Source organism: Hypomesus nipponensis, chromosome 12, assembly GCF_054491055.1.
Source record: "Hypomesus nipponensis isolate SF chromosome 12, ASM5449105v1, whole genome shotgun sequence".
NCBI classification, from domain to species: Eukaryota; Metazoa; Chordata; class Actinopteri; order Osmeriformes; family Osmeridae; genus Hypomesus; species Hypomesus nipponensis.
In genome coordinates this window covers 16,017,988-16,042,500 of record NC_140372.1, presented here as the reverse complement: position 1 = coordinate 16,042,500, position 24,513 = coordinate 16,017,988, and the positions used below count along the sequence as shown (strand labels likewise).

General features: G+C 45.8%; 46 non-coding genes across 46 annotated transcripts in view; all 46 read left to right on the top strand.

Annotated features, from left to right (window-relative positions):
- trnas-gcu (transfer RNA serine (anticodon GCU)) overlaps nt 1–3 on the top strand; it is an 82-nt gene extending 79 nt beyond the window's left edge. Inside the window, exon 1 of the tRNA in view lies at nt 1–3. This exon is cut by the window's left edge and continues 79 nt beyond it. This is a non-coding gene — a tRNA (tRNA-Ser).
- Nucleotides 4–245: 242 nt separating this feature from the next.
- trnas-gcu (transfer RNA serine (anticodon GCU)) lies at nt 246–327 on the top strand. Its single transcript has one exon. It is a non-coding gene; the product is annotated as a tRNA-Ser (tRNA).
- Nucleotides 328–865: 538 nt separating this feature from the next.
- trnas-gcu (transfer RNA serine (anticodon GCU)) lies at nt 866–947 on the top strand. Its single transcript has one exon. It is a non-coding gene; the product is annotated as a tRNA-Ser (tRNA).
- A 244-nt stretch (nt 948–1,191) lies between these two features.
- On the top strand, nt 1,192–1,273 carry trnas-gcu (transfer RNA serine (anticodon GCU)). Its single transcript has one exon. It is a non-coding gene; the product is annotated as a tRNA-Ser (tRNA).
- Nucleotides 1,274–1,501: 228 nt separating this feature from the next.
- Nucleotides 1,502–1,583, top strand: trnas-gcu (transfer RNA serine (anticodon GCU)). The gene has a single exon. It is a non-coding gene; the product is annotated as a tRNA-Ser (tRNA).
- A 227-nt stretch (nt 1,584–1,810) lies between these two features.
- trnas-gcu (transfer RNA serine (anticodon GCU)) lies at nt 1,811–1,892 on the top strand. The gene has a single exon. It is a non-coding gene; the product is annotated as a tRNA-Ser (tRNA).
- A 1,014-nt stretch (nt 1,893–2,906) lies between these two features.
- trnas-gcu (transfer RNA serine (anticodon GCU)) lies at nt 2,907–2,988 on the top strand. The gene has a single exon. It is a non-coding gene; the product is annotated as a tRNA-Ser (tRNA).
- A 228-nt stretch (nt 2,989–3,216) lies between these two features.
- Nucleotides 3,217–3,298, top strand: trnas-gcu (transfer RNA serine (anticodon GCU)). The gene has a single exon. It is a non-coding gene; the product is annotated as a tRNA-Ser (tRNA).
- Nucleotides 3,299–3,836: 538 nt separating this feature from the next.
- Nucleotides 3,837–3,918, top strand: trnas-gcu (transfer RNA serine (anticodon GCU)). Its single transcript has one exon. It is a non-coding gene; the product is annotated as a tRNA-Ser (tRNA).
- A 242-nt stretch (nt 3,919–4,160) lies between these two features.
- Nucleotides 4,161–4,242, top strand: trnas-gcu (transfer RNA serine (anticodon GCU)). The gene has a single exon. It is a non-coding gene; the product is annotated as a tRNA-Ser (tRNA).
- A 228-nt stretch (nt 4,243–4,470) lies between these two features.
- trnas-gcu (transfer RNA serine (anticodon GCU)) lies at nt 4,471–4,552 on the top strand. Its single transcript has one exon. It is a non-coding gene; the product is annotated as a tRNA-Ser (tRNA).
- A 538-nt stretch (nt 4,553–5,090) lies between these two features.
- Nucleotides 5,091–5,172, top strand: trnas-gcu (transfer RNA serine (anticodon GCU)). Its single transcript has one exon. It is a non-coding gene; the product is annotated as a tRNA-Ser (tRNA).
- Nucleotides 5,173–5,416: 244 nt separating this feature from the next.
- On the top strand, nt 5,417–5,498 carry trnas-gcu (transfer RNA serine (anticodon GCU)). Its single transcript has one exon. It is a non-coding gene; the product is annotated as a tRNA-Ser (tRNA).
- Nucleotides 5,499–5,742: 244 nt separating this feature from the next.
- Nucleotides 5,743–5,824, top strand: trnas-gcu (transfer RNA serine (anticodon GCU)). Its single transcript has one exon. It is a non-coding gene; the product is annotated as a tRNA-Ser (tRNA).
- Nucleotides 5,825–6,052: 228 nt separating this feature from the next.
- Nucleotides 6,053–6,134, top strand: trnas-gcu (transfer RNA serine (anticodon GCU)). Its single transcript has one exon. It is a non-coding gene; the product is annotated as a tRNA-Ser (tRNA).
- Nucleotides 6,135–6,361: 227 nt separating this feature from the next.
- On the top strand, nt 6,362–6,443 carry trnas-gcu (transfer RNA serine (anticodon GCU)). Its single transcript has one exon. It is a non-coding gene; the product is annotated as a tRNA-Ser (tRNA).
- A 244-nt stretch (nt 6,444–6,687) lies between these two features.
- trnas-gcu (transfer RNA serine (anticodon GCU)) lies at nt 6,688–6,769 on the top strand. The gene has a single exon. It is a non-coding gene; the product is annotated as a tRNA-Ser (tRNA).
- Nucleotides 6,770–7,013: 244 nt separating this feature from the next.
- On the top strand, nt 7,014–7,095 carry trnas-gcu (transfer RNA serine (anticodon GCU)). The gene has a single exon. It is a non-coding gene; the product is annotated as a tRNA-Ser (tRNA).
- Nucleotides 7,096–7,323: 228 nt separating this feature from the next.
- Nucleotides 7,324–7,405, top strand: trnas-gcu (transfer RNA serine (anticodon GCU)). The gene has a single exon. It is a non-coding gene; the product is annotated as a tRNA-Ser (tRNA).
- A 227-nt stretch (nt 7,406–7,632) lies between these two features.
- trnas-gcu (transfer RNA serine (anticodon GCU)) lies at nt 7,633–7,714 on the top strand. Its single transcript has one exon. It is a non-coding gene; the product is annotated as a tRNA-Ser (tRNA).
- Nucleotides 7,715–8,728: 1,014 nt separating this feature from the next.
- trnas-gcu (transfer RNA serine (anticodon GCU)) lies at nt 8,729–8,810 on the top strand. The gene has a single exon. It is a non-coding gene; the product is annotated as a tRNA-Ser (tRNA).
- A 228-nt stretch (nt 8,811–9,038) lies between these two features.
- Nucleotides 9,039–9,120, top strand: trnas-gcu (transfer RNA serine (anticodon GCU)). The gene has a single exon. It is a non-coding gene; the product is annotated as a tRNA-Ser (tRNA).
- A 538-nt stretch (nt 9,121–9,658) lies between these two features.
- On the top strand, nt 9,659–9,740 carry trnas-gcu (transfer RNA serine (anticodon GCU)). The gene has a single exon. It is a non-coding gene; the product is annotated as a tRNA-Ser (tRNA).
- A 244-nt stretch (nt 9,741–9,984) lies between these two features.
- On the top strand, nt 9,985–10,066 carry trnas-gcu (transfer RNA serine (anticodon GCU)). Its single transcript has one exon. It is a non-coding gene; the product is annotated as a tRNA-Ser (tRNA).
- Nucleotides 10,067–10,294: 228 nt separating this feature from the next.
- Nucleotides 10,295–10,376, top strand: trnas-gcu (transfer RNA serine (anticodon GCU)). Its single transcript has one exon. It is a non-coding gene; the product is annotated as a tRNA-Ser (tRNA).
- A 547-nt stretch (nt 10,377–10,923) lies between these two features.
- trnas-gcu (transfer RNA serine (anticodon GCU)) lies at nt 10,924–11,005 on the top strand. Its single transcript has one exon. It is a non-coding gene; the product is annotated as a tRNA-Ser (tRNA).
- Nucleotides 11,006–12,806: 1,801 nt separating this feature from the next.
- On the top strand, nt 12,807–12,888 carry trnas-gcu (transfer RNA serine (anticodon GCU)). Its single transcript has one exon. It is a non-coding gene; the product is annotated as a tRNA-Ser (tRNA).
- Nucleotides 12,889–13,116: 228 nt separating this feature from the next.
- On the top strand, nt 13,117–13,198 carry trnas-gcu (transfer RNA serine (anticodon GCU)). Its single transcript has one exon. It is a non-coding gene; the product is annotated as a tRNA-Ser (tRNA).
- A 1,324-nt stretch (nt 13,199–14,522) lies between these two features.
- trnas-gcu (transfer RNA serine (anticodon GCU)) lies at nt 14,523–14,604 on the top strand. Its single transcript has one exon. It is a non-coding gene; the product is annotated as a tRNA-Ser (tRNA).
- Nucleotides 14,605–14,832: 228 nt separating this feature from the next.
- trnas-gcu (transfer RNA serine (anticodon GCU)) lies at nt 14,833–14,914 on the top strand. The gene has a single exon. It is a non-coding gene; the product is annotated as a tRNA-Ser (tRNA).
- Nucleotides 14,915–15,460: 546 nt separating this feature from the next.
- Nucleotides 15,461–15,542, top strand: trnas-gcu (transfer RNA serine (anticodon GCU)). Its single transcript has one exon. It is a non-coding gene; the product is annotated as a tRNA-Ser (tRNA).
- Nucleotides 15,543–16,094: 552 nt separating this feature from the next.
- On the top strand, nt 16,095–16,176 carry trnas-gcu (transfer RNA serine (anticodon GCU)). The gene has a single exon. It is a non-coding gene; the product is annotated as a tRNA-Ser (tRNA).
- Nucleotides 16,177–17,024: 848 nt separating this feature from the next.
- Nucleotides 17,025–17,106, top strand: trnas-gcu (transfer RNA serine (anticodon GCU)). The gene has a single exon. It is a non-coding gene; the product is annotated as a tRNA-Ser (tRNA).
- Nucleotides 17,107–17,350: 244 nt separating this feature from the next.
- Nucleotides 17,351–17,432, top strand: trnar-ucu (transfer RNA arginine (anticodon UCU)). Its single transcript has one exon. It is a non-coding gene; the product is annotated as a tRNA-Arg (tRNA).
- A 228-nt stretch (nt 17,433–17,660) lies between these two features.
- trnas-gcu (transfer RNA serine (anticodon GCU)) lies at nt 17,661–17,742 on the top strand. The gene has a single exon. It is a non-coding gene; the product is annotated as a tRNA-Ser (tRNA).
- Nucleotides 17,743–18,291: 549 nt separating this feature from the next.
- On the top strand, nt 18,292–18,373 carry trnas-gcu (transfer RNA serine (anticodon GCU)). The gene has a single exon. It is a non-coding gene; the product is annotated as a tRNA-Ser (tRNA).
- A 228-nt stretch (nt 18,374–18,601) lies between these two features.
- trnas-gcu (transfer RNA serine (anticodon GCU)) lies at nt 18,602–18,683 on the top strand. The gene has a single exon. It is a non-coding gene; the product is annotated as a tRNA-Ser (tRNA).
- Nucleotides 18,684–19,230: 547 nt separating this feature from the next.
- Nucleotides 19,231–19,312, top strand: trnas-gcu (transfer RNA serine (anticodon GCU)). The gene has a single exon. It is a non-coding gene; the product is annotated as a tRNA-Ser (tRNA).
- A 554-nt stretch (nt 19,313–19,866) lies between these two features.
- Nucleotides 19,867–19,948, top strand: trnas-gcu (transfer RNA serine (anticodon GCU)). Its single transcript has one exon. It is a non-coding gene; the product is annotated as a tRNA-Ser (tRNA).
- Nucleotides 19,949–20,176: 228 nt separating this feature from the next.
- On the top strand, nt 20,177–20,258 carry trnas-gcu (transfer RNA serine (anticodon GCU)). The gene has a single exon. It is a non-coding gene; the product is annotated as a tRNA-Ser (tRNA).
- A 547-nt stretch (nt 20,259–20,805) lies between these two features.
- trnas-gcu (transfer RNA serine (anticodon GCU)) lies at nt 20,806–20,887 on the top strand. The gene has a single exon. It is a non-coding gene; the product is annotated as a tRNA-Ser (tRNA).
- A 1,475-nt stretch (nt 20,888–22,362) lies between these two features.
- trnas-gcu (transfer RNA serine (anticodon GCU)) lies at nt 22,363–22,444 on the top strand. The gene has a single exon. It is a non-coding gene; the product is annotated as a tRNA-Ser (tRNA).
- A 244-nt stretch (nt 22,445–22,688) lies between these two features.
- On the top strand, nt 22,689–22,770 carry trnas-gcu (transfer RNA serine (anticodon GCU)). Its single transcript has one exon. It is a non-coding gene; the product is annotated as a tRNA-Ser (tRNA).
- Nucleotides 22,771–23,319: 549 nt separating this feature from the next.
- On the top strand, nt 23,320–23,401 carry trnas-gcu (transfer RNA serine (anticodon GCU)). Its single transcript has one exon. It is a non-coding gene; the product is annotated as a tRNA-Ser (tRNA).
- Nucleotides 23,402–23,629: 228 nt separating this feature from the next.
- trnas-gcu (transfer RNA serine (anticodon GCU)) lies at nt 23,630–23,711 on the top strand. Its single transcript has one exon. It is a non-coding gene; the product is annotated as a tRNA-Ser (tRNA).
- Nucleotides 23,712–24,258: 547 nt separating this feature from the next.
- On the top strand, nt 24,259–24,340 carry trnas-gcu (transfer RNA serine (anticodon GCU)). Its single transcript has one exon. It is a non-coding gene; the product is annotated as a tRNA-Ser (tRNA).
- The last annotated feature ends 173 nt before the right edge of the window (nt 24,341–24,513 follow it).

Below are 24,513 nucleotides of genomic sequence, written 5' to 3'. Positions count from 1 at the left end.
TCGACAAGTTGTCCTTATGACATGTTCGCTTTATGAAATTGAAATTCTTCCGTCCCTGAACCCTTAGTTCTCCTACTTAGTGTCCCTCCACTGCATTTCCAACAACTCTTTGAATCCTTCTTCAGCTCCTGATAATGTTCCTTTTCACAATTGTGTCTGTTGTCACCTGCTTTTTTCCTTTTTTTGTGAAATGGAAGGATCTTTCACTGCCGTGGGCCTAGTGCCGTGGGCCTAGTGCTGTGAATGTTGAGGTGGCAGAGTGGTTAAGGCGATGGACTGCTAATCCATTGTGCTCTGCACGCGTGAGTTCGAATCTCATCCTCGTCGGTGAGTCATCTTTATGACATGTCCGCCTTATGAAATTGAAATTCTTCCGTCCATAAACCCTTAGTTCTCCTACTTAGTATCCATCCACTGCCTTTCCAACAACTCTTTGATTCCTTCCTCTGCTCCTGATAATGTTCCTTTTTACAATTGTGCCTGTTGTCACCTGCTTTTTTCCTTTTTTTGTGAAATGGAAGGATCTTCCACTGCCGTGGGCCCAGTGCTGTAAACGACAAAGTGGCCGAGTATTTAAGGCGATGGACTGCTAATCCATTGTGCTCTGCATGCGTGAGTTCGAATCTCATCCTCGTCGACAAGTTGTGCTTATGACATGTTCGCTTTATGAAATTGAAATTCTTCCGTCCCTGAACCCTTAGTTCTCCTACCTAGTGTCCCTCCACTGCATTTCCAACAGCTTTTTTATTCCTTCCTCTGCTCCTGATAATGTTCCTTTTCACAATTGTGCCGGTTGTCACCTGCTTTTTTCCTTTTTTTGTGAAATGGAAGGATCTTTCACTGCCGTGGGCCCAGTGCTGTAAACAACGAGGTGGCCGAGTGGTTAAGGCGATGGACTGCTAATCCATTGTGCTCTGCACGCATGAGTTCGTATCTCATCCTCGTTGGTGAGTGATTTTTATGACATGTCCGCCTTATGAAATTGAAATTCTTCCGTCCCTGAACCCTTAGTTCTCCTACTTAGTGTCCATCCACTGCCTTTCCAACAACTCTTTGAATCCTTCTTCAGCTCCTGATAATGTTCCTTTTCACAATTGTGCCTGTTGTCACCTGCTTTTTTCCTTTTTTTGTGAAATGGAAGGATCTTTCACTGCCGTGGGCCTAGAGTGCCGTGGGCCTAGTGCTGTGTATGACGAGGTGGCCGAGTGGTTAAGGCGATGGACTGCTAATCCATTGTGCTCTGCACGCGTGAGTTCGAATCTCATCCTCGTCGGTGAGTCATCTTTATGACATGTCCGCCTTATGAAATTGAAATTCTTCCGTCCCATAACCCTTAGTTCTCCTACTTAGTGTCCATCCACTGCCTTTCCAACAACTCTTTGATTCCTTCCTCTGCTCCTGATAATGTTCCTTTTTACAATTGTGCCTGTTGTCACCTGCTTTTTTCCTTTTTTTGTGAAATGGAAGGATCTTTCACTGCCGTGGGCCCGGTGCTGTAAACAACGAGGTGGCTGAGTGGTTAAGGCGATGGACTGCTAATCCATTGTGCTCTGCACGCGTGGGTTCGTATCTCATCCTCGTCAGTGAGTCATCTTTATGACATGTCCGCCTTATGAAATTGAAATTCTTCCGTCCCTGAACCCTTAGTTCTCCTACTTAGTGTCCATCCACTGCCTTTCCAGAAACGCTTTGAATCCTTCTTCAGCTCCTGATAATGTTCCTTTTTACAAATGTGCCGGTTGTCACCTGCTTTTTTCCTTTTTTTGTGAAATGGAAGGATCTTTACTGCCGTGGGCCCAGTGCTGTAAATGACGAGGTGGCCGAGTGGTTAAGGCGATGGACTGCTAGTCCATTGTGCTCTGCACGCGTGAGTTCGAATCTCATCCTCGTCGGCAAGTTGTTCTTATGAAATGTTCGCTTTATGAAATTGAAATTCTTCCGTCCCTGAACCCTTAGTTCTCTTACTTAGTGTCCCTCCACTGCATTTCCAACAACTTTTTGATTCCTTCCTCTGCTCCTGATAATGTTCCTTTTCACAATTGTGCCGGTTGTCACCTGCTTTTTTCCTTTTTTTGTGAAATGGAAGGATCTTTCACTGCCGTGGGCCCAGCGCTGTAAACGAAGAGGTGGCCGAGTGGTTAAGGCGATGGACTGCTAATCCATTGTGCTCTGCATGCGTGAGTTTCAATCTCGTCGGCGAGTCATCTTTGTGACAGGCCTTATGAAATTGAAATTCTGTTGTCCCTGAACTGTTACTGCTCCTGTTACTCCTGACAAAGTGGCCGAGTATTTAAGGCGATGGACTGCTAATCCATTGTGCTCTGCATGCGTGAGTTCGAATCTCATCCTCGTCGACAAGTTGTGCTTATGACATGTTCGCTTTATGAAATTGAAATTCTTCCGTCCCTGAACCCTTAGTTCTCCTACTTAGTGTCCATCCACTGCCTTTCCAACAACTCTTTGATTCCTTCCTCTGCTCCTGATAATGTTCCTTTTTACAATTGTGCCTGTTGTCACCTGCTTTTTTCCTTTTTTTGTGAAATGGAAGGATCTTCCACTGCCGTGGGCCCAGTGCTGTAAACGACAAAGTGGTCGAGTATTTAAGGCGATGGACTGCTAATCCATTGTGCTCTGCATGCGTGAGTTCGAATCTCATCCTCGTCGACAAGTTGTGCTTATGACATGTTCGCTTTATGAAATTGAAATTCTTCCGTCCCTGAACCCTTAGTTCTCCTACTTAGTGTCCATCCACTGCCTTTCCAAAAACTCTTTGAATCCTTCTTCAGCTCCTGATAATGTTCCTTTTTACAAATGTGCCGGTTGTCACCTGCTTTTTTCCTTTTTTTGTGAAATGGAAGGATCTTTCACTGCCGTGGGCCTAGTGCCGTGGGCCTAGTGCCGTGAATGACGAGGTGGCCGAGTGGTTAAGGCGATGGACTGCTAATCCATTGTGCTCTGCACGCGTGAGTTCGAATCTCATCCTCGTCGGTGAGTCATCTTTATGACATGTCCGCCTTATGAAATTGAAATTCTTCCGTCCCTAAACCCTTAGTTCTCCTACTTAGTGTCCATCCACTGCCTTTCCAACAACTCTTTGATTCCTTCCTCTGCTCCTGATAATGTTCCTTTTTACAATTGTGCCTGTTGTCACCTGCTTTTTTCCTTTTTTTGTGAAATGGAAGGATCTTTCACTGCCGTGGGCCCGGTGCTGTAAACAACGAGGTGGCCGAGTGGTTAAGGCGATGGACTGCTAATCCATTGTGCTCTGCACGCGTGGGTTCGTATCTCATCCTCGTCAATGAGTCATCTTTATGACATGTCGGCCTTATGAAATTGAAATTCTTCCGTCCCTGAACCCTTAGTTCTCCTACTTAGTGTCCATCCACTGCCTTTCTAACAACTCTTTGAATCCTTCTTCAGCTCCTGATAATGTTCCTTTTCACAATTGTGCCTGTTGTCACCTGCTTTTTTCCTTTTTTTGTGAAATGGAAGGATCTTCCACTGCCGTGGGCCCAGTGCTGTAATCGACAAAGTGGCCGAGTATTTAAGGCGATGGACTGCTAATCCATTGTGCTCTGCATGCGTGAGTTCGAATCTCATCCTCGTCGACAAGTTGTGCTTATGACATGTTCGCTTTATGAAATTGAAATTCTTCCGTCCCTGAACCCTTAGTTCTCCTACCTAGTGTCCCTCCACTGCATTTCCAACAGCATTTTTATTCCTTCCTCTGCTCCTGATAATGTTCCTTTTCACAATTGTGCCGGTTGTCACCTGCTTTTTTCCTTTTTTTGTGAAATGGAAGGATCTTTCACTGCCGTGGGCCCAGTGCTGTAAACAACGAGGTGGCCGAGTAGTTAAGGCGATGGACTGCTAATCCATTGTGCTCTGCACGCATGAGTTCGTATCTCATCCTCGTTGGTGAGTGATCTTTATGACATGTCCGCCTTATGAAATTGAAATTCTTCCGTCCCTGAACCCTTAGTTCTCCTACTTAGTGTCCATCCACTGCCTTTCCAAAAACTCTTTGAATCCTTCTTCAGCTCCTGATAATGTTCCTTTTTACAAATGTGCCGGTTGTCACCTGCTTTTTTCCTTTTTTTGTGAAATGGAAGGATCTTTCAATGCCGTGGGCCTAGTGCCGTGGGCCTAGTGCTGTGAATGACGAGGTGGCCGAGTGGTTAAGGCGATGGACTGCTAATCCATTGTGCTCTGCACGCGTGAGTTCGAATCTCATCCTCGTCGGTGAGTCATCTTTATGACATGTCCGCCTTATGAAATTGAAATTCTTCCGTCCCTAAACCCTTAGTTCTCCTACTTAGTGTCCATCCACTGCCTTTCCAACAACTCTTTGATTCCTTCCTCTGCTCCTGATAATGTTCCTTTTTACAATTGTGCCTGTTGTCACCTGCTTTTTTCCTTTTTTTGTGAAATGGAAGGATCTTTCACTGCCGTGGGCCCGGTGCTGTAAACAACGAGGTGGCCGAGTGGTTAAGGCGATGGACTGCTAATCCATTGTGCTCTGCACGCGTGGGTTCGTATCTCATCCTCGTCAATGAGTCATCTTTATGACATGTCGGCCTTATGAAATTGAAATTCTTCCGTCCTTGAACCCTTAGTTCTCCTACTTAGTGTCCATCCACTGCCTTTCTAACAACTCTTTGAATCCTTCTTCAGCTCCTGATAATGTTCCTTTTCACAATTGTGCCTGTTGTCACCTGCTTTTTTCCTTTTTTTGTGAAATGGAAGGATCTTCCACTGCCGTGGGCCCAGTGCTGTAAACGACAAAGTGGCCGAGTATTTAAGGCGATGGACTGCTAATCCATTGTGCTCTGCATGCGTGAGTTCGAATCTCATCCTCGTCGACAAGTTGTGCTTATGACATGTTCGCTTTATGAAATTGAAATTCTTCCGTCCCTGAACCCTTAGTTCTCCTACCTAGTGTCCCTCCACTGCATTTCCAACAGCTTTTTTATTCCTTCCTCTGCTCCTGATAATGTTCCTTTTCACAATTGTGCCGGTTGTCACCTGCTTTTTTCCTTTTTTTGTGAAATGGAAGGATCTTTCACTGCCGTGGGCCCAGTGCTGTAAACAACGAGGTGGTCGAGTAGTTAAGGCGATGGACTGCTAATCCATTGTGCTCTGCACGCATGAGTTCGTATCTCATCCTCGTTGGTGAGTGATCTTTATGACATGTCCGCCTTATGAAATTGAAATTCTTCCGTCCCTGAACCCTTAGTTCTCCTACTTAGTGTCCATCCACTGCCTTTCCAACAACTCTTTGAATCCTTCTTCAGCTCCTGATAATGTTCCTTTTCACAATTGTGCCTGTTGTCACCTGCTTTTTTCCTTTTTTTGTGAAATGGAAGGATCTTTCACTGCCGTGGGCCTAGAGTGCCGTGGGCCTAGTGCTGTGTATGACGAGGTGGCCGAGTGGTTAAGGCGATGGACTGCTAATCCATTGTGCTCTGCACGCGTGAGTTCGAATCTCATCCTCGTCGGCAAGTTGTTCTTATGACATGTTCGCTTCATGAAATTGAAATTCTTCCGTCCCTGAACCCTTAGTTCTCCTACTTAGTGTCCCTCCACTGCATTTCCAACAACTTTTTGATTCTTTCCTCTGCTCCTGATAATGTTCCTTTTCACAATTGTGCCGGTTGTCACCTGCTTTATTCCTTTTTTTGTGAAATGGAAGGATCTTTCACTGCCGTGGGCCTAGAGTGCCGTGGGCCTAGTGCTGTGTATGACGAGGTGGCCGAGTGGTTAAGGCGATGGACTGCTAATCCATTGTGCTCTGCACGCGTGAGTTCGAATCTCATCCTCGTCGGTGAGTCATCTTTATGACATGTCCGCCTTATGAAATTGAAATTCTTCCGTCCCATAACCCTTAGTTCTCCTACTTAGTGTCCATCCACTGCCTTTCCAACAACTCTTTGATTCCTTCCTCTGCTCCTGATAATGTTCCTTTTTACAATTGTGCCTGTTGTCACCTGCTTTTTTCCTTTTTTTGTGAAATGGAAGGATCTTTCACTGCCGTGGGCCCGGTGCTGTAAACAACGAGGTGGCTGAGTGGTTAAGGCGATGGACTGCTAATCCATTGTGCTCTGCACGCGTGGGTTCGTATCTCATCCTCGTCAGTGAGTCATCTTTATGACATGTCCGCCTTATGAAATTGAAATTCTTCCGTCCCTGAACCCTTAGTTCTCCTACTTAGTGTCCATCCACTGCCTTTCCAGAAACGCTTTGAATCCTTCTTCAGCTCCTGATAATGTTCCTTTTTACAAATGTGCCGGTTGTCACCTGCTTTTTTCCTTTTTTTGTGAAATGGAAGGATCTTTACTGCCGTGGGCCCAGTGCTGTAAATGACGAGGTGGCCGAGTGGTTAAGGCGATGGACTGCTAGTCCATTGTGCTCTGCACGCGTGAGTTCGAATCTCATCCTCGTTGGTGAGTGATCTTTATGACATGTCCGCCTTATGAAATTGAAATTCTTCCGTCCCTGAACCCTTAGTTCTCCTACTTAGTGTCCATCCACTGCCTTTCCAACAACTCTTTGAATCCTTCTTCAGCTCCTGATAATGTTCCTTTTCACAATTGTGCCTGTTGTCACCTGCTTTTTTCCTTTTTTTGTGAAATGGAAGGATCTTTCACTGCCGTGGGCCTAGAGTGCCGTGGGCCTAGTGCTGTGTATGACGAGGTGGCCGAGTGGTTAAGGCGATGGACTGCTAATCCATTGTGCTCTGCACGCGTGAGTTCGAATCTCATCCTCGTCGGCAAGTTGTTCTTATGACATGTTCGCTTCATGAAATTGAAATTCTTCCGTCCCTGAACCCTTAGTTCTCCTACTTAGTGTCCCTCCACTGCATTTCCAACAACTTTTTGATTCTTTCCTCTGCTCCTGATAATGTTCCTTTTCACAATTGTGCCGGTTGTCACCTGCTTTATTCCTTTTTTTGTGAAATGGAAGGATCTTTCACTGCCGTGGGCCTAGAGTGCCGTGGGCCTAGTGCTGTGTATGACGAGGTGGCCGAGTGGTTAAGGCGATGGACTGCTAATCCATTGTGCTCTGCACGCGTGAGTTCGAATCTCATCCTCGTCGGTGAGTCATCTTTATGACATGTCCGCCTTATGAAATTGAAATTCTTCCGTCCCATAACCCTTAGTTCTCCTACTTAGTGTCCATCCACTGCCTTTCCAACAACTCTTTGATTCCTTCCTCTGCTCCTGATAATGTTCCTTTTTACAATTGTGCCTGTTGTCACCTGCTTTTTTCCTTTTTTTGTGAAATGGAAGGATCTTTCACTGCCGTGGGCCCGGTGCTGTAAACAACGAGGTGGCTGAGTGGTTAAGGCGATGGACTGCTAATCCATTGTGCTCTGCACGCGTGGGTTCGTATCTCATCCTCGTCAGTGAGTCATCTTTATGACATGTCCGCCTTATGAAATTGAAATTCTTCCGTCCCTGAACCCTTAGTTCTCCTACTTAGTGTCCATCCACTGCCTTTCCAGAAACGCTTTGAATCCTTCTTCAGCTCCTGATAATGTTCCTTTTTACAAATGTGCCGGTTGTCACCTGCTTTTTTCCTTTTTTTGTGAAATGGAAGGATCTTTACTGCCGTGGGCCCAGTGCTGTAAATGACGAGGTGGCCGAGTGGTTAAGGCGATGGACTGCTAGTCCATTGTGCTCTGCACGCGTGAGTTCGAATCTCATCCTCGTCGGCAAGTTGTTCTTATGAAATGTTCGCTTTATGAAATTGAAATTCTTCCGTCCCTGAACCCTTAGTTCTCTTACTTAGTGTCCCTCCACTGCATTTCCAACAACTTTTTGATTCCTTCCTCTGCTCCTGATAATGTTCCTTTTCACAATTGTGCCGGTTGTCACCTGCTTTTTTCCTTTTTTTGTGAAATGGAAGGATCTTTCACTGCCGTGGGCCCAGCGCTGTAAACGAAGAGGTGGCCGAGTGGTTAAGGCGATGGACTGCTAATCCATTGTGCTCTGCATGCGTGAGTTTCAATCTCGTCGGCGAGTCATCTTTGTGACAGGCCTTATGAAATTGAAATTCTGTTGTCCCTGAACTGTTACTGCTCCTGTTACTCCTGACAAAGTGGCCGAGTATTTAAGGCGATGGACTGCTAATCCATTGTGCTCTGCATGCGTGAGTTCGAATCTCATCCTCGTCGACAAGTTGTGCTTATGACATGTTCGCTTTATGAAATTGAAATTCTTCCGTCCCTGAACCCTTAGTTCTCCTACTTAGTGTCCATCCACTGCCTTTCCAACAACTCTTTGATTCCTTCCTCTGCTCCTGATAATGTTCCTTTTTACAATTGTGCCTGTTGTCACCTGCTTTTTTCCTTTTTTTGTGAAATGGAAGGATCTTCCACTGCCGTGGGCCCAGTGCTGTAAACGACAAAGTGGCCGAGTATTTAAGGCGATGGACTGCTAATCCATTGTGCTCTGCATGCGTGAGTTCGAATCTCATCCTCGTCGACAAGTTGTGCTTATGACATGTTCGCTTTATGAAATTGAAATTCTTCCGTCCCTGAACCCTTAGTTCTCCTACTTAGTGTCCATCCACTGCCTTTCCAAAAACTCTTTGAATCCTTCTTCAGCTCCTGATAATGTTCCTTTTTACAAATGTGCCGGTTGTCACCTGCTTTTTTCCTTTTTTTGTGAAATGGAAGGATCTTTCAATGCCGTGGGCCTAGTGCCGTGGGCCTAGTGCTGTGAATGACGAGGTGGCCGAGTGGTTAAGGCGATGGACTGCTAATCCATTGTGCTCTGCACGCGTGAGTTCGAATCTCATCCTCGTCGGTGAGTCATCTTTATGACATGTCCGCCTTATGAAATTGAAATTCTTCCGTCCCTAAACCCTTAGTTCTCCTACTTAGTGTCCATCCACTGCCTTTCCAACAACTCTTTGATTCCTTCCTCTGCTCCTGATAATGTTCCTTTTTACAATTGTGCCTGTTGTCACCTGCTTTTTTCCTTTTTTTGTGAAATGGAAGGATCTTTCACTGCCGTGGGCCCGGTGCTGTAAACAACGAGGTGGCCGAGTGGTTAAGGCGATGGACTGCTAATCCATTGTGCTCTGCACGCGTGGGTTCGTATCTCATCCTCGTCAATGAGTCATCTTTATGACATGTCGGCCTTATGAAATTGAAATTCTTCCGTCCTTGAACCCTTAGTTCTCCTACTTAGTGTCCATCCACTGCCTTTCTAACAACTCTTTGAATCCTTCTTCAGCTCCTGATAATGTTCCTTTTCACAATTGTGCCTGTTGTCACCTGCTTTTTTCCTTTTTTTGTGAAATGGAAGGATCTTCCACTGCCGTGGGCCCAGTGCTGTAAACGACAAAGTGGCCGAGTATTTAAGGCGATGGACTGCTAATCCATTGTGCTCTGCATGCGTGAGTTCGAATCTCATCCTCGTCGACAAGTTGTGCTTATGACATGTTCGCTTTATGAAATTGAAATTCTTCCGTCCCTGAACCCTTAGTTCTCCTACCTAGTGTCCCTCCACTGCATTTCCAACAGCTTTTTTATTCCTTCCTCTGCTCCTGATAATGTTCCTTTTCACAATTGTGCCGGTTGTCACCTGCTTTTTTCCTTTTTTTGTGAAATGGAAGGATCTTTCACTGCCGTGGGCCCAGTGCTGTAAACAACGAGGTGGTCGAGTAGTTAAGGCGATGGACTGCTAATCCATTGTGCTCTGCACGCATGAGTTCGTATCTCATCCTCGTTGGTGAGTGATCTTTATGACATGTCCGCCTTATGAAATTGAAATTCTTCCGTCCCTGAACCCTTAGTTCTCCTACTTAGTGTCCATCCACTGCCTTTCCAACAACTCTTTGAATCCTTCTTCAGCTCCTGATAATGTTCCTTTTCACAATTGTGCCTGTTGTCACCTGCTTTTTTCCTTTTTTTGTGAAATGGAAGGATCTTTCACTGCCGTGGGCCTAGAGTGCCGTGGGCCTAGTGCTGTGTATGACGAGGTGGCCGAGTGGTTAAGGCGATGGACTGCTAATCCATTGTGCTCTGCACGCGTGAGTTCGAATCTCATCCTCGTCGGCAAGTTGTTCTTATGACATGTTCGCTTCATGAAATTGAAATTCTTCCGTCCCTGAACCCTTAGTTCTCCTACTTAGTGTCCCTCCACTGCATTTCCAACAACTTTTTGATTCTTTCCTCTGCTCCTGATAATGTTCCTTTTCACAATTGTGCCGGTTGTCACCTGCTTTATTCCTTTTTTTGTGAAATGGAAGGATCTTTCACTGCCGTGGGCCCAGTGCTGTAAATGACGAAGTGGCCGAGTGGTTAAGGCGATGGACTGCTAATCCATTGTGCTCTGCACGCGTGAGTTCGAATCTCATCCTCGTCGGCAAGTTGTTCTTATGAAATGTTCGTTTTATGAAATTGAAATTCTTCCGTCCCTGAACCCTTAGTTCTCTTACTTAGTGTCCCTCCACTGCATTTCCAACAACTTTTTGATTCCTTCCTCTGCTCCTGATAATGTTCCTTTTCACAATTGTGCCGGTTGTCACCTGCTTTTTTCCTTTTTTTGTGAAATGGAAGGATCTTTCACTGCCGTGGGCCCAGCGCTGTAAACGAAGAGGTGGCCGAGTGGTTAAGGCGATGGACTGCTAATCCATTGTGCTCTGCATGCGTGAGTTTCAATCTCGTCGGCGAGTCATCTTTGTGACAGGCCTTATGAAATTGAAATTCTGTTGTCCCTGAACTGTTACTGCTCCTTTTTAGTGTCCGCCTCCCCCACTGCCTTTCCAACAACTCTTTGAATCCTTCTTCAGCTCCTGATAATGTTCCTTTTCACAATTGTGCCTGTTGTCACCTGCTTTTTTCCTTTTTTTGTGAAATGGAAGGATCTTTCACTGCCGTGGGCCTAGTGCCGTGGGCCTAGTGCTGTGAATGACGAGGTGGCCGAGTGGTTAAGGCGATGGACTGCTAATCCATTGTGCTCTGCACGCGTGAGTTCGAATCTCATCCTCGTCGGTGAGTCATCTTTATGACATGTCCGCCTTATGAAATTGAAATTCTTCCGCCCCTAAACCCTTAGTTCTCCTACTTAGTGTCCATCCACTGCCTTTCCAACAACTCTTTGATTCCTTCCTCTGCTCCTGATAATGTTCCTTTTTACAATTGTGCCTGTTGTCACCTGCTTTTTTCCTTTTTTTGTGAAATGGAAGGATCTTCCACTGCCGTGGGCCCAGTGCTGTAAACGACAAAGTGGCCGAGTATTTAAGGCGATGGACTGCTAATCCATTGTGCTCTGCATGCGTGAGTTCGAATCTCATCCTCGTCGACAAGTTGTGCTTATGACATGTTCGCTTTATGAAATTGAAATTCTTCCGTCCCTGAACCCTTAGTTCTCCTACTTAGTGTCCATCCACTGCCTTTCCAAAAACTCTTTGAATCCTTCTTCAGCTCCTGATAATGTTCCTTTTTACAAATGTGCCGGTTGTCACCTGCTTTTTTCCTTTTTTTGTGAAATGGAAGGATCTTTCACTGCCGTGGGCCTAGTGCCGTGGGCCTAGTGCTGTGAATGACGAGGTGGCCGAGTGGTTAAGGCGATGGACTGCTAATCCATTGTGCTCTGCATTTGTGAGTTCCAATCTCGTTGGCGAGTCATCTTTATGACATGTCGGCCTTATGAAATTGAAATTCTTGCGTCCCTAAACCCTTAGTTCTCCTACTTAGTGTCCATCCACTGCCTTTCCAACAACTCTTTGATTCCTTCCTCTGCTCCTGATAATGTTCCTTTTCACAATTGTGCCTGTTGTCACCTGCTTTTTTCCTTTTTTTGTGAAATGGAAGGATCTTCCACTGCCGTGGGCCCAGTGCTGTAAACGACAAAGTGGCCGAGTATTTAAGGCGATGGACTGCTAATCCATTGTGCTCTGCATGCGTGAGTTCGAATCTCATCCTCGTCGACAAGTTGTGCTTATGACATGTTCGCTTTATGAAATTGAAATTCTTCCGTCCCTGAACCCTTAGTTCTCCTACCTAGTGTCCCTCCACGGCATTTCCAACAACTTTTTTATTCCTTCCTCTGCTCCTGATAATGTTCCTTTTCACAATTGTGCCGGTTGTCACCTGCTTTTTTCCTTTTTTTGTGAAATGGAAGGATCTTTCACTGCCGTGGGCCCAGTGCTGTAAACGACGAGGTGGCCGAGTGGTTAAGGCGATGGACTGCTAATCCATTGTGCTCTGCATTTGTGAGTTCCAATCTCGTTGGCGAGTCATCTTTATGACATGTCGGCCTTATGAAATTGAAATTCTTTTGTCCCTGAACTGTTACTGCTCCTTTTTAGTGTCCGCCTCCCCCACTGCCTTTCCAACAACTCTTTGAATCCTTCTTCAGCTCCTGATAATGTTCCTTTTCACAATTGTGCCTGTTGTCACCTGCTTTTTTCCTTTTTTTGTGAAATGGAAGGATCTTCCACTGCCGTGGGCCCAGTGCTGTAAATGAAGAAGTGGCCGAGTGGTTAAGGCGATGGACTGCTAATCCATTGTGCTCTGCACGCATGAGTTCGTATCTCATCCTCGTTGGTGAGTCATCTTTATGACATGTCCGCCTTATGAAATTGAAATTCTTCCGTCCCTGAACCCTTAGTTCTCCTACTTAGTGTCCATCCACTGCCTTTCCAACAACTCTTTGAATCCTTCTTCAGCTCCTGATAATGTTCCTTTTCACAATTGTGCCTGTTGTCACCTGCTTTTTTCCTTTTTTTGTGAAATGGAAGGATCTTTCACTGCCGTGGGCCTAGAGTGCCGTGGGCCTAGTGCTGTGTATGACGAGGTGGCCGAGTGGTTAAGGCGATGGACTGCTAATCCATTGTGCTCTGCACGCGTGAGTTCGAATCTCATCCTCGTCGGTGAGTCATCTTTATGACATGTCCGCCTTATGAAATTGAAATTCTTCCGTCCCTAAACCCTTAGTTCTCCTACTTAGTGTCCATCCACTGCCTTTCCAACAACTCTTTGATTCCTTCCTCTGCTCCTGATAATGTTCCTTTTTACAATTGTGCCTGTTGTCACCTGCTTTTTTCCTTTTTTTGTGAAATGGAAGGATCTTTCACTGCCGTGGGCCCGGTGCTGTAAACAACGAGGTGGCCGAGTGGTTAAGGCGATGGACTGCTAATCCATTGTGCTCTGCACGCGTGGGTTCGTATCTCATCCTCGTCAGTGAGTCATCTTTATGACATGTCCGCCTTATGAAATTGAAATTCTTCCGTCCCTGAACCCTTAGTTCTCCTACTTAGTGTCCATCCACTGCCTTTCCAAAAACTCTTTGAATCCTTCTTCAGCTCCTGATAATGTTCCTTTTTACAAATGTGCCGGTTGTCACCTGCTTTTTTCCTTTTTTTGTGAAATGGAAGGATCTTTACTGCCGTGGGCCTAGTGCTGTGTATGACGAGGTGGCCGAGTGGTTAAGGCGATGGACTGCTAATCCATTGTGCTCTGCATGCGTGAGTTTCAATCTCGTCGGCGAGTCATCTTTGTGACAGGCCTTATGAAATTGAAATTCTGTTGTCCCTGAACTGTTACTGCTCCTGTTACTCCTGACAAAGTGGCCGAGTATTTAAGGCGATGGACTGCTAATCCATTGTGCTCTGCATGCGTGAGTTCGAATCTCATCCTCGTCGACAAGTTGTGCTTATGACATGTTCGCTTTATGAAATTGAAATTCTTCCGTCCCTGAACCCTTAGTTCTCCTACCTAGTGTCCCTCCACGGCATTTCCAACAACTTTTTTATTCCTTCCTCTGCTCCTGATAATGTTCCTTTTCACAATTGTGCCGGTTGTCACCTGCTTTTTTCCTTTTTTTGTGAAATGGAAGGATCTTTCACTGCCGTGGGCCCAGTGCTGTAAACGACGAGGTGGCCGAGTGGTTAAGGCGATGGACTGCTAATCCATTGTGCTCTGCATTTGTGAGTTCCAATCTCGTTGGCGAGTCATCTTTATGACATGTCGGCCTTATGAAATTGAAATTCTTTTGTCCCTGAACTGTTACTGCTCCTTTTTAGTGTCCGCCTCCCCCACTGCCTTTCCAACAACTCTTTGAATCCTTCTTCAGCTCCTGATAATGTTCCTTTTCACAATTGTGCCTGTTGTCACCTGCTTTTTTCCTTTTTTTGTGAAATGGAAGGATCTTCCACTGCCGTGGGCCCAGTGCTGTAAATGAAGAAGTGGCCGAGTGGTTAAGGCGATGGACTGCTAATCCATTGTGCTCTGCACGCATGAGTTCGTATCTCATCCTCGTTGGTGAGTCATCTTTATGACATGTCCGCCTTATGAAATTGAAATTCTTCCGTCCCTGAACCCTTAGTTCTCCTACTTAATGTCCATCCACTGCCTTTCCAACAACTCTTTGAATCCTTCTTCAGCTCCTGATAATGTTCCTTTTCACAATTGTGCCTGTTGTCACCTGCTTTTTTCCTTTTTTTGTGAAATGGAAGGATCTTTCTCTGCCGTGGGCCTAGAGTGCCGTGGGCCTAGTGCTGTGTATGACGAGGTGGCCGAGTGGTTAAGGCGATGGACTGCTAATCCATTGTGCTCTGCACGCGTGAGTTCGAATCTCATCCTCGTCGGTGAGTCATCTTTATGACATGTCCGCCTTATGAAATTGAAATTCTTCCGTCCCTAAACCCTTAGTTCTCCTACTTAGTGTCCATCCACTGCCTTTCCAACAACTCTTTGATTCCTTCCTCTGCTCCTGATAATGTTCCTTTTTACAATTGTGCCTGTTGTCACCTGCTTTTTTCCTTTTTTTGTGAAATGGAAGGATCTTTCACTGCCGTGGGCCCGGTGCTGTAAACAACGAGGTGGCCGAGTGGTTAAGGCGATGGACTGCTAATCCATTGTGCTCTGCACGCGTGGGTTCGTATCTCATCCTCGTCAGTGAGTCATCTTTATGACATGTCCGCCTTATGAAATTGAAATTCTTCCGTCCCTGAACCCTTAGTTCTCCTACTTAGTGTCCATCCACTGCCTTTCCAAAAACTCTTTGAATCCTTCTTCAGCTCCTGATAATGTTCCTTTTTACAAATGTGCCGGTTGTCACCTGCTTTTTTCCTTTTTTTGTGAAATGGAAGGATCTTTACTGCCGTGGGCCTAGTGCTGTGTATGACGAGGTGGCCGAGTGGTTAAGGCGATGGACTGCTAATCCATTGTGCTCTGCATGCGTGAGTTTCAATCTCGTCGGCGAGTCATCTTTGTGACAGGCCTTATGAAATTGAAATTCTGTTGTCCCTGAACTGTTACTGCTCCTTTTTAGTGTCCGCCTCCCCCACTGCCTTTCCAACAACTCTTTGAATCCTTCTTCAGCTCCTGATAATGTTCCTTTTCACAATTGTGCCTGTTGTCACCTGCTTTTTTCCTTTTTTTGTGAAATGGAAGGATCTTTCACTGCCGTGGGCCTAGTGCCGTGGGCCTAGTGCTGTGAATGACGAGGTGGCCGAGTGGTTAAGGCGATGGACTGCTAATCCATTGTGCTCTGCACGCGTGAGTTCGAATCTCATCCTCGTCGGTGAGTCATCTTTATGACATGTCCGCCTTATGAAATTGAAATTCTTCCGTCCCTAAACCCTTAGTTCTCCTACTTAGTGTCCATCCACTGCCTTTCCAACAACTCTTTGATTCCTTCCTCTGCTCCTGATAATGTTCCTTTTTACAATTGTGCCTGTTGTCACCTGCTTTTTTCCTTTTTTTGTGAAATGGAAGGATCTTCCACTGCCGTGGGCCCAGTGCTGTAAACGACAAAGTGGCCGAGTATTTAAGGCGATGGACTGCTAATCCATTGTGCTCTGCATGCGTGAGTTCGAATCTCATCCTCGTCGACAAGTTGTGCTTATGACATGTTCGCTTTATGAAATTGAAATTCTTCCGTCCCTGAACCCTTAGTTCTCCTACTTAGTGTCCATCCACTGCCTTTCCAAAAACTCTTTGAATCCTTCTTCAGCTCCTGATAATGTTCCTTTTTACAAATGTGCCGGTTGTCACCTGCTTTTTTCCTTTTTTTGTGAAATGGAAGGATCTTTCACTGCCGTGGGCCTAGTGCCGTGGGCCTAGTGCTGTGAATGACGAGGTGGCCGAGTGGTTAAGGCGATGGACTGCTAATCCATTGTGCTCTGCACGCGTGAGTTCGAATCTCATCCTCGTCGGTGAGTCATCTTTATGACATGCCCGCCTTATGAAATTGAAATTCTTCCGTCCCTAAACCCTTAGTTCTCCTACTTAGTGTCCATCCGCTGCCTTTCCAACAACTCTTTGATTCCTTCCTCTGCTCCTGATAATGTTCCTTTTTACAATTGTGCCTGTTGTCACCTGCTTTTTTCCTTTTTTTGTGAAATGGAAGGATCTTCCACTGCCGTGGGCCCAGTGCTGTAAACGACAAAGTGGCCGAGTATTTAAGGCGATGGACTGCTAATCCATTGTGCTCTGCACGCGTGGGTTCGTATCTCATTCTCGTCGATAAGTTGTGCTTATGACATGTTCGCTTTATGAAATTGAAATTCTTCCGTCCCTGAACCCTTAGTTCTCCTACTTAGTGTCCCTCCACTGCATTTCCAACAACTTTTTGATTCCTTCCTCTGCTCCTGATAATGTTCCTTTTCACAATTGTGCCGGTTGTCACCTGCTTTTTTCCTTTTTTTGTGAAATGGAAGGATCTTTCACTGCCGTGGGCCCAGTGCTGTAAACGACAAAGTGGCCGAGTATTTAAGGCGATGGACTGCTAATCCATTGTGCTCTGCATGCGTGAGTTCGAATCTCATCCTCGTCGACAAGTTGTGCTTATGACATGTTCGCTTTATGAAATTGAAATTCTTCCGTCCCTGAACCCTTAGTTCTCCTACCTAGTGTCCCTCCACGGCATTTCCAACAGCTTTTTTATTCCTTCCTCTGCTCCTGATAATGTTCCTTTTCACAATTGTGCCGGTTGTCACCTGCTTTTTTCCTTTTTTTGTGAAATGGAAGGATCTTTCACTGCCGTGGGCCCAGTGCTGTAAACAACGAGGTGGCCGAGTAGTTAAGGCGATGGACTGCTAATCCATTGTGCTCTGCACGCATGAGTTCGTATCTCATCCTCGTTGGTGAGTGATCTTTATGACATGTCCGCCTTATGAAATTGAAATTCTTCCGTCCCTGAACCCTTAGTTCTCCTACTTAGTGTCCATCCACTGCCTTTCCAACAACTCTTTGAATCCTTCTTCAGCTCCTGATAATGTTCCTTTTCACAATTGTGCCTGTTGTCACCTGCTTTTTTCCTTTTTTTGTGAAATGGAAGGATCTTTCACTGCCGTGGGCCTAGAGTGCCGTGGGCCTAGTGCTGTGTATGACGAGGTGGCCGAGTGGTTAAGGCGATGGACTTCTAATCCATTGTGCTCTGCACGCGTGAGTTCGAATCTCATCCTCCTCGGCAAGTTGTTCTTATGACATGTTCGCTTCATGAAATTGAAATTCTTCCGTCCCTGAACCCTTAGTTCTCCTACTTAGTGTCCCTCCACTGCATTTCCAACAACTTTTTGATTCTTTCCTCTGCTCCTGATAATGTTCCTTTTCACAATTGTGCCGGTTGTCACCTGCTTTATTCCTTTTTTTGTGAAATGGAAGGATCTTTCACTGCCGTGGGCCCAGTGCTGTAAATGACGAAGTGGCCGAGTGGTTAAGGCGATGGACTGCTAATCCATTGTGCTCTGCACGCGTGAGTTCGAATCTCATCCTCGTCGGCAAGTTGTTCTTATGAAATGTTCGCTTTATGAAATTGAAATTCTTCCGTCCCTGAACCCTTAGTTCTCTTACTTAGTGTCCCTCCACTGCATTTCCAACAACTTTTTGATTCCTTCCTCTGCTCCTGATAATGTTCCTTTTCACAATTGTGCCGGTTGTCACCTGCTTTTTTCCTTTTTTTGTGAAATGGAAGGATCTTTCACTGCCGTGGGCCCAGCGCTGTAAACGAAGAGGTGGCCGAGTGGTTAAGGCGATGGACTGCTAATCCATTGTGCTCTGCATGCGTGAGTTTCAATCTCGTCGGCGAGTCATCTTTGTGACAGGCCTTATGAAATTGAAATTCTGTTGTCCCTGAACTGTTACTGCTCCTTTTTAGTGTCCGCCTCCCCCACTGCCTTTCCAACAACTCTTTGAATCCTTCTTCAGCTCCTGATAATGTTCCTTTTCACAATTGTGCCTGTTGTCACCTGCTTTTTTCCTTTTTTTGTGAAATGGAAGGATCTTTCACTGCCGTGGGCCTAGAGTGCCGTGGGCCTAGTGCTGTGTATGACGAGGTGGCCGAGTGGTTAAGGCGATGGACTGCTAATCCATTGTGCTCTGCACGCGTGAGTTCGAATCTCATCCTCGTCGGCAAGTTGTTCTTATGACATGTTCGCTTCATGAAATTGAAATTCTTCCGTCCCTGAACCCTTAGTTCTCCTACTTAGTGTCCCTCCACTGCATTTCCAACAACTTTTTGATTCTTTCCTCTGCTCCTGATAATGTTCCTTTTCACAATTGTGCCGGTTGTCACCTGCTTTATTCCTTTTTTTGTGAAATGGAAGGATCTTTCACTGCCGTGGGCCCAGTGCTGTAAATGACGAAGTGGCCGAGTGGTTAAGGCGATGGACTGCTAATCCATTGTGCTCTGCACGCGTGAGTTCGAATCTCATCCTCGTCGGCAAGTTGTTCTTATGAAATGTTCGCTTTATGAAATTGAAATTCTTCCGTCCCTGAACCCTTAGTTCTCTTACTTAGTGTCCCTCCACTGCATTTCCAACAACTTTTTGATTCCTTCCTCTGCTCCTGATAATGTTCCTTTTCACAATTGTGCCGGTTGTCACCTGCTTTTTTCCTTTTTTTGTGAAATGGAAGGATCTTTCACTGCCGTGGGCCCAGCGCTGTAAACGAAGAGGTGGCCGAGTGGTTAAGGCGATGGACTGCTAATCCATTGTGCTCTGCATGCGTGAGTTTCAATCTCGTCGGCGAGTCATCTTTGTGACAGGCCTTATGAAATTGAAATTCTGTTGTCCCTGAACTGTTACTGCTCCTTTTTAGTGTCCGCCTCCCCCACTGCCTTTCCAACAACTCTTTGAATCCTTCTTCAGCTCCTGATAATGTTCCTTTTCACAATTGTGCCTGTTGTCACCTGCTTTTTTCCTTTTTTTGTGAAATGGAAGGATCTTTCACTGCCGTGGGCCTAGTGCCGTGGGCCTAGTGCTGTGAATGACGAGGTGGCCGAGTGGTTAAGGCGATGGACTGCTAATCCATTGTGCTCTGCACGCGTGAGTTCGAATCTCATCCTCGTCGGTGAGTCATCTTTATGACATGTCCGCCTTATGAAATTGAAATTCTTCCGTCCCTAAACCCTTAGTTCTCCTACTTAGTGTCCATCCACTGCCTTTCCAACAACTCTTTGATTCCTTCCTCTGCTCCTGATAATGTTCCTTTTTACAATTGTGCCTGTTGTCACCTGCTTTTTTCCTTTTTTTGTGAAATGGAAGGATCTTCCACTGCCGTGGGCCCAGTGCTGTAAACGACAAAGTGGCCGAGTATTTAAGGCGATGGACTGCTAATCCATTGTGCTCTGCATGCGTGAGTTCGAATCTCATCCTCGTCGACAAGTTGTGCTTATGACATGTTCGCTTTATGAAATTGAAATTCTTCCGTCCCTGAACCCTTAGTTCTCCTACTTAGTGTCCATCCACTGCCTTTCCAAAAACTCTTTGAATCCTTCTTCAGCTCCTGATAATGTTCCTTTTCACAATTGTGCCTGTTGTCACCTGCTTTTTTCCTTTTTTTGTGAAATGGAAGGATCTTTCACTGCCGTGGGCCTAGAGTGCCGTGGGCCTAGTGCTGTGTATGACGAGGTGGCCGAGTGGTTAAGGCGATGGACTGCTAATCCATTGTGCTCTGCACGCGTGAGTTCGAATCTCATCCTCGTCGGCAAGTTGTTCTTATGACATGTTCGCTTCATGAAATTGAAATTCTTCCGTCCCTGAACCCTTAGTTCTCCTACTTAGTGTCCCTCCACTGCATTTCCAACAACTTTTTGATTCTTTCCTCTGCTCCTGATAATGTTCCTTTTCACAATTGTGCCGGTTGTCACCTGCTTTATTCCTTTTTTTGTGAAATGGAAGGATCTTTCACTGCCGTGGGCCCAGTGCTGTAAATGACGAAGTGGCCGAGTGGTTAAGGCGATGGACTGCTAATCCATTGTGCTCTGCACGCGTGAGTTCGAATCTCATCCTCGTCGGCAAGTTGTTCTTATGAAATGTTCGCTTTATGAAATTGAAATTCTTCCGTCCCTGAACCCTTAGTTCTCTTACTTAGTGTCCCTCCACTGCATTTCCAACAACTTTTTGATTCCTTCCTCTGCTCCTGATAATGTTCCTTTTCACAATTGTGCCGGTTGTCACCTGCTTTTTTCCTTTTTTTGTGAAATGGAAGGATCTTTCACTGCCGTGGGCCCAGCGCTGTAAACGAAGAGGTGGCCGAGTGGTTAAGGCGATGGACTGCTAATCCATTGTGCTCTGCATGCGTGAGTTTCAATCTCGTCGGCGAGTCATCTTTGTGACAGGCCTTATGAAATTGAAATTCTGTTGTCCCTGAACTGTTACTGCTCCTTTTTAGTGTCCGCCTCCCCCACTGCCTTTCCAACAACTCTTTGAATCCTTCTTCAGCTCCTGATAATGTTCCTTTTCACAATTGTGCCTGTTGTCACCTGCTTTTTTCCTTTTTTTGTGAAATGGAAGGATCTTTCACTGCCGTGGGCCTAGTGCCGTGGGCCTAGTGCTGTGAATGACGAGGTGGCCGAGTGGTTAAGGCGATGGACTGCTAATCCATTGTGCTCTGCACGCGTGAGTTCGAATCTCATCCTCGTCGGTGAGTCATCTTTATGACATGTCCGCCTTATGAAATTGAAATTCTTCCGTCCCTAAACCCTTAGTTCTCCTACTTAGTGTCCATCCACTGCCTTTCCAACAACTCTTTGATTCCTTCCTCTGCTCCTGATAATGTTCCTTTTTACAATTGTGCCTGTTGTCACCTGCTTTTTTCCTTTTTTTGTGAAATGGAAGGATCTTCCACTGCCGTGGGCCCAGTGCTGTAAACGACAAAGTGGCCGAGTATTTAAGGCGATGGACTGCTAATCCATTATGCTCTGCATGCGTGAGTTCGAATCTCATCCTCGTCGACAAGTTGTGCTTATGACATGTTCGCTTTATGAAATTGAAATTCTTCCGTCCCTGAACCCTTAGTTCTCCTACTTAGTGTCCATCCACTGCCTTTCCAAAAACTCTTTGAATCCTTCTTCAGCTCCTGATAATGTTCCTTTTTACAAATGTGCCGGTTGTCACCTGCTTTTTTCCTTTTTTTGTGAAATGGAAGGATCTTTCACTGCCGTGGGCCTAGTGCCGTGGGCCTAGTGCTGTGAATGACGAGGTGGCCGAGTGGTTAAGGCGATGGACTGCTAATCCATTGTGCTCTGCATTTGTGAGTTCCAATCTCGTTGGCGAGTCATCTTTATGACATGTCGGCCTTATGAAATTGAAATTCTTGCGTCCCTAAACCCTTAGTTCTCCTACTTAGTGTCCATCCACTGCCTTTCCAACAACTCTTTGATTCCTTCCTCTGCTCCTGATAATGTTCCTTTTCACAATTGTGCCTGTTGTCACCTGCTTTTTTCCTTTTTTTGTGAAATGGAAGGATCTTCCACTGCCGTGGGCCCAGTGCTGTAAACGACAAAGTGGCCGAGTATTTAAGGCGATGGACTGCTAATCCATTGTGCTCTGCATGCGTGAGTTCGAATCTCATCCTCGTCGACAAGTTGTGCTTATGACATGTTCGCTTTATGAAATTGAAATTCTTCCGTCCCTGAACCCTTAGTTCTCCTACCTAGTGTCCCTCCACGGCATTTCCAACAACTTTTTTATTCCTTCCTCTGCTCCTGATAATGTTCCTTTTCACAATTGTGCCGGTTGTCACCTGCTTTTTTCCTTTTTTTGTGAAATGGAAGGATCTTTCACTGCCGTGGGCCCAGTGCTGTAAACGACGAGGTGGCCGAGTGGTTAAGGCGATGGACTGCTAATCCATTGTGCTCTGCATTTGTGAGTTCCAATCTCGTTGGCGAGTCATCTTTATGACATGTCGGCCTTATGAAATTGAAATTCTTTTGTCCCTGAACTGTTACTGCTCCTTTTTAGTGTCCGCCTCCCCCACTGCCTTTCCAACAACTCTTTGAATCCTTCTTCAGCTCCTGATAATGTTCCTTTTCACAATTGTGCCTGTTGTCACCTGCTTTTTTGCTTTTTTTGTGAAATGGAAGGATCTTCCACTGCCGTGGGCCCAGTGCTGTAAATGAAGAAGTGGCCGAGTGGTTAAGGCGATGGACTGCTAATCCATTGTGCTCTGCACGCATGAGTTCGTATCTCATCCTCGTTGGTGAGTCATCTTTATGACATGTCCGCCTTATGAAATTGAAATTCTTCCGTCCCTGAACCCTTAGTTCTCCTACTTAGTGTCCATCCACTGCCTTTCCAACAACTCTTTGAATCCTTCTTCAGCTCCTGATAATGTTCCTTTTCACAATTGTGCCTGTTGTCACCTGCTTTTTTCCTTTTTTTGTGAAATGGAAGGATCTTTCACTGCCGTGGGCCTAGAGTGCCGTGGGCCTAGTGCTGTGTATGACGAGGTGGCCGAGTGGTTAAGGCGATGGACTGCTAATCCATTGTGCTCTGCACGCGTGAGTTCGAATCTCATCCTCGTCGGCAAGTTGTTCTTATGAAATGTTCGCTTTATGAAATTGAAATTCTTCCGTCCCTGAACCCTTAGTTCTCTTACTTAGTGTCCCTCCACTGCATTTCCAACAACTTTTTGATTCCTTCCTCTGCTCCTGATAATGTTCCTTTTCACAATTGTGCCGGTTGTCACCTGCTTTTTTCCTTTTTTTGTGAAATGGAAGGATCTTTCACTGCCGTGGGCCCAGCGCTGTAAACGAAGAGGTGGCCGAGTGGTTAAGGCGATGGACTGCTAATCCATTGTGCTCTGCATGCGTGAGTTTCAATCTCGTCGGCGAGTCATCTTTGTGACAGGCCTTATGAAATTGAAATTCTGTTGTCCCTGAACTGTTACTGCTCCTTTTTAGTGTCCGCCTCCCCCACTGCCTTTCCAACAACTCTTTGAATCCTTCTTCAGCTCCTGATAATGTTCCTTTTCACAATTGTGCCTGTTGTCACCTGCTTTTTTCCTTTTTTTGTGAAATGGAAGGATCTTTCACTGCCGTGGGCCTAGAGTGCCGTGGGCCTAGTGCTGTGTATGACGAGGTGGCCGAGTGGTTAAGGCGATGGACTGCTAATCCATTGTGCTCTGCACGCGTGAGTTCGAATCTCATCCTCGTCGGCAAGTTGTTCTTATGACATGTTCGCTTCATGAAATTGAAATTCTTCCGTCCCTGAACCCTTAGTTCTCCTACTTAGTGTCCCTCCACTGCATTTCCAACAACTTTTTGATTCTTTCCTCTGCTCCTGATAATGTTCCTTTTCACAATTGTGCCGGTTGTCACCTGCTTTATTCCTTTTTTTGTGAAATGGAAGGATCTTTCACTGCCGTGGGCCCAGTGCTGTAAATGACGAAGTGGCCGAGTGGTTAAGGCGATGGACTGCTAATCCATTGTGCTCTGCACGCGTGAGTTCGAATCTCATCCTCGTCGGCAAGTTGTTCTTATGAAATGTTCGCTTTATGAAATTGAAATTCTTCCGTCCCTGAACCCTTAGTTCTCTTACTTAGTGTCCCTCCACTGCATTTCCAACAACTTTTTGATTCCTTCCTCTGCTCCTGATAATGTTCCTTTTCACAATTGTGCCGGTTGTCACCTGCTTTTTTCCTTTTTTTGTGAAATGGAAGGATCTTTCACTGCCGTGGGCCCAGCGCTGTAAACGAAGAGGTGGCCGAGTGGTTAAGGCGATGGACTGCTAATCCATTGTGCTCTGCATGCGTGAGTTTCAATCTCGTCGGCGAGTCATCTTTGTGACAGGCCTTATGAAATTGAAATTCTGTTGTCCCTGAACTGTTACTGCTCCTTTTTAGTGTCCGCCTCCCCCACTGCCTTTCCAACAACTCTTTGAATCCTTCTTCAGCTCCTGATAATGTTCCTTTTCACAATTGTGCCTGTTGTCACCTGCTTTTTTCCTTTTTTTGTGAAATGGAAGGATCTTTCACTGCCGTGGGCCTAGTGCCGTGGGCCTAGTGCTGTGAATGACGAGGTGGCCGAGTGGTTAAGGCGATGGACTGCTAATCCATTGTGCTCTGCACGCGTGAGTTCGAATCTCATCCTCGTCGGTGAGTCATCTTTATGACATGTCCGCCTTATGAAATTGAAATTCTTCCGTCCCTAAACCCTTAGTTCTCCTACTTAGTGTCCATCCACTGCCTTTCCAACAACTCTTTGATTCCTTCCTCTGCTCCTGATAATGTTCCTTTTTACAATTGTGCCTGTTGTCACCTGCTTTTTT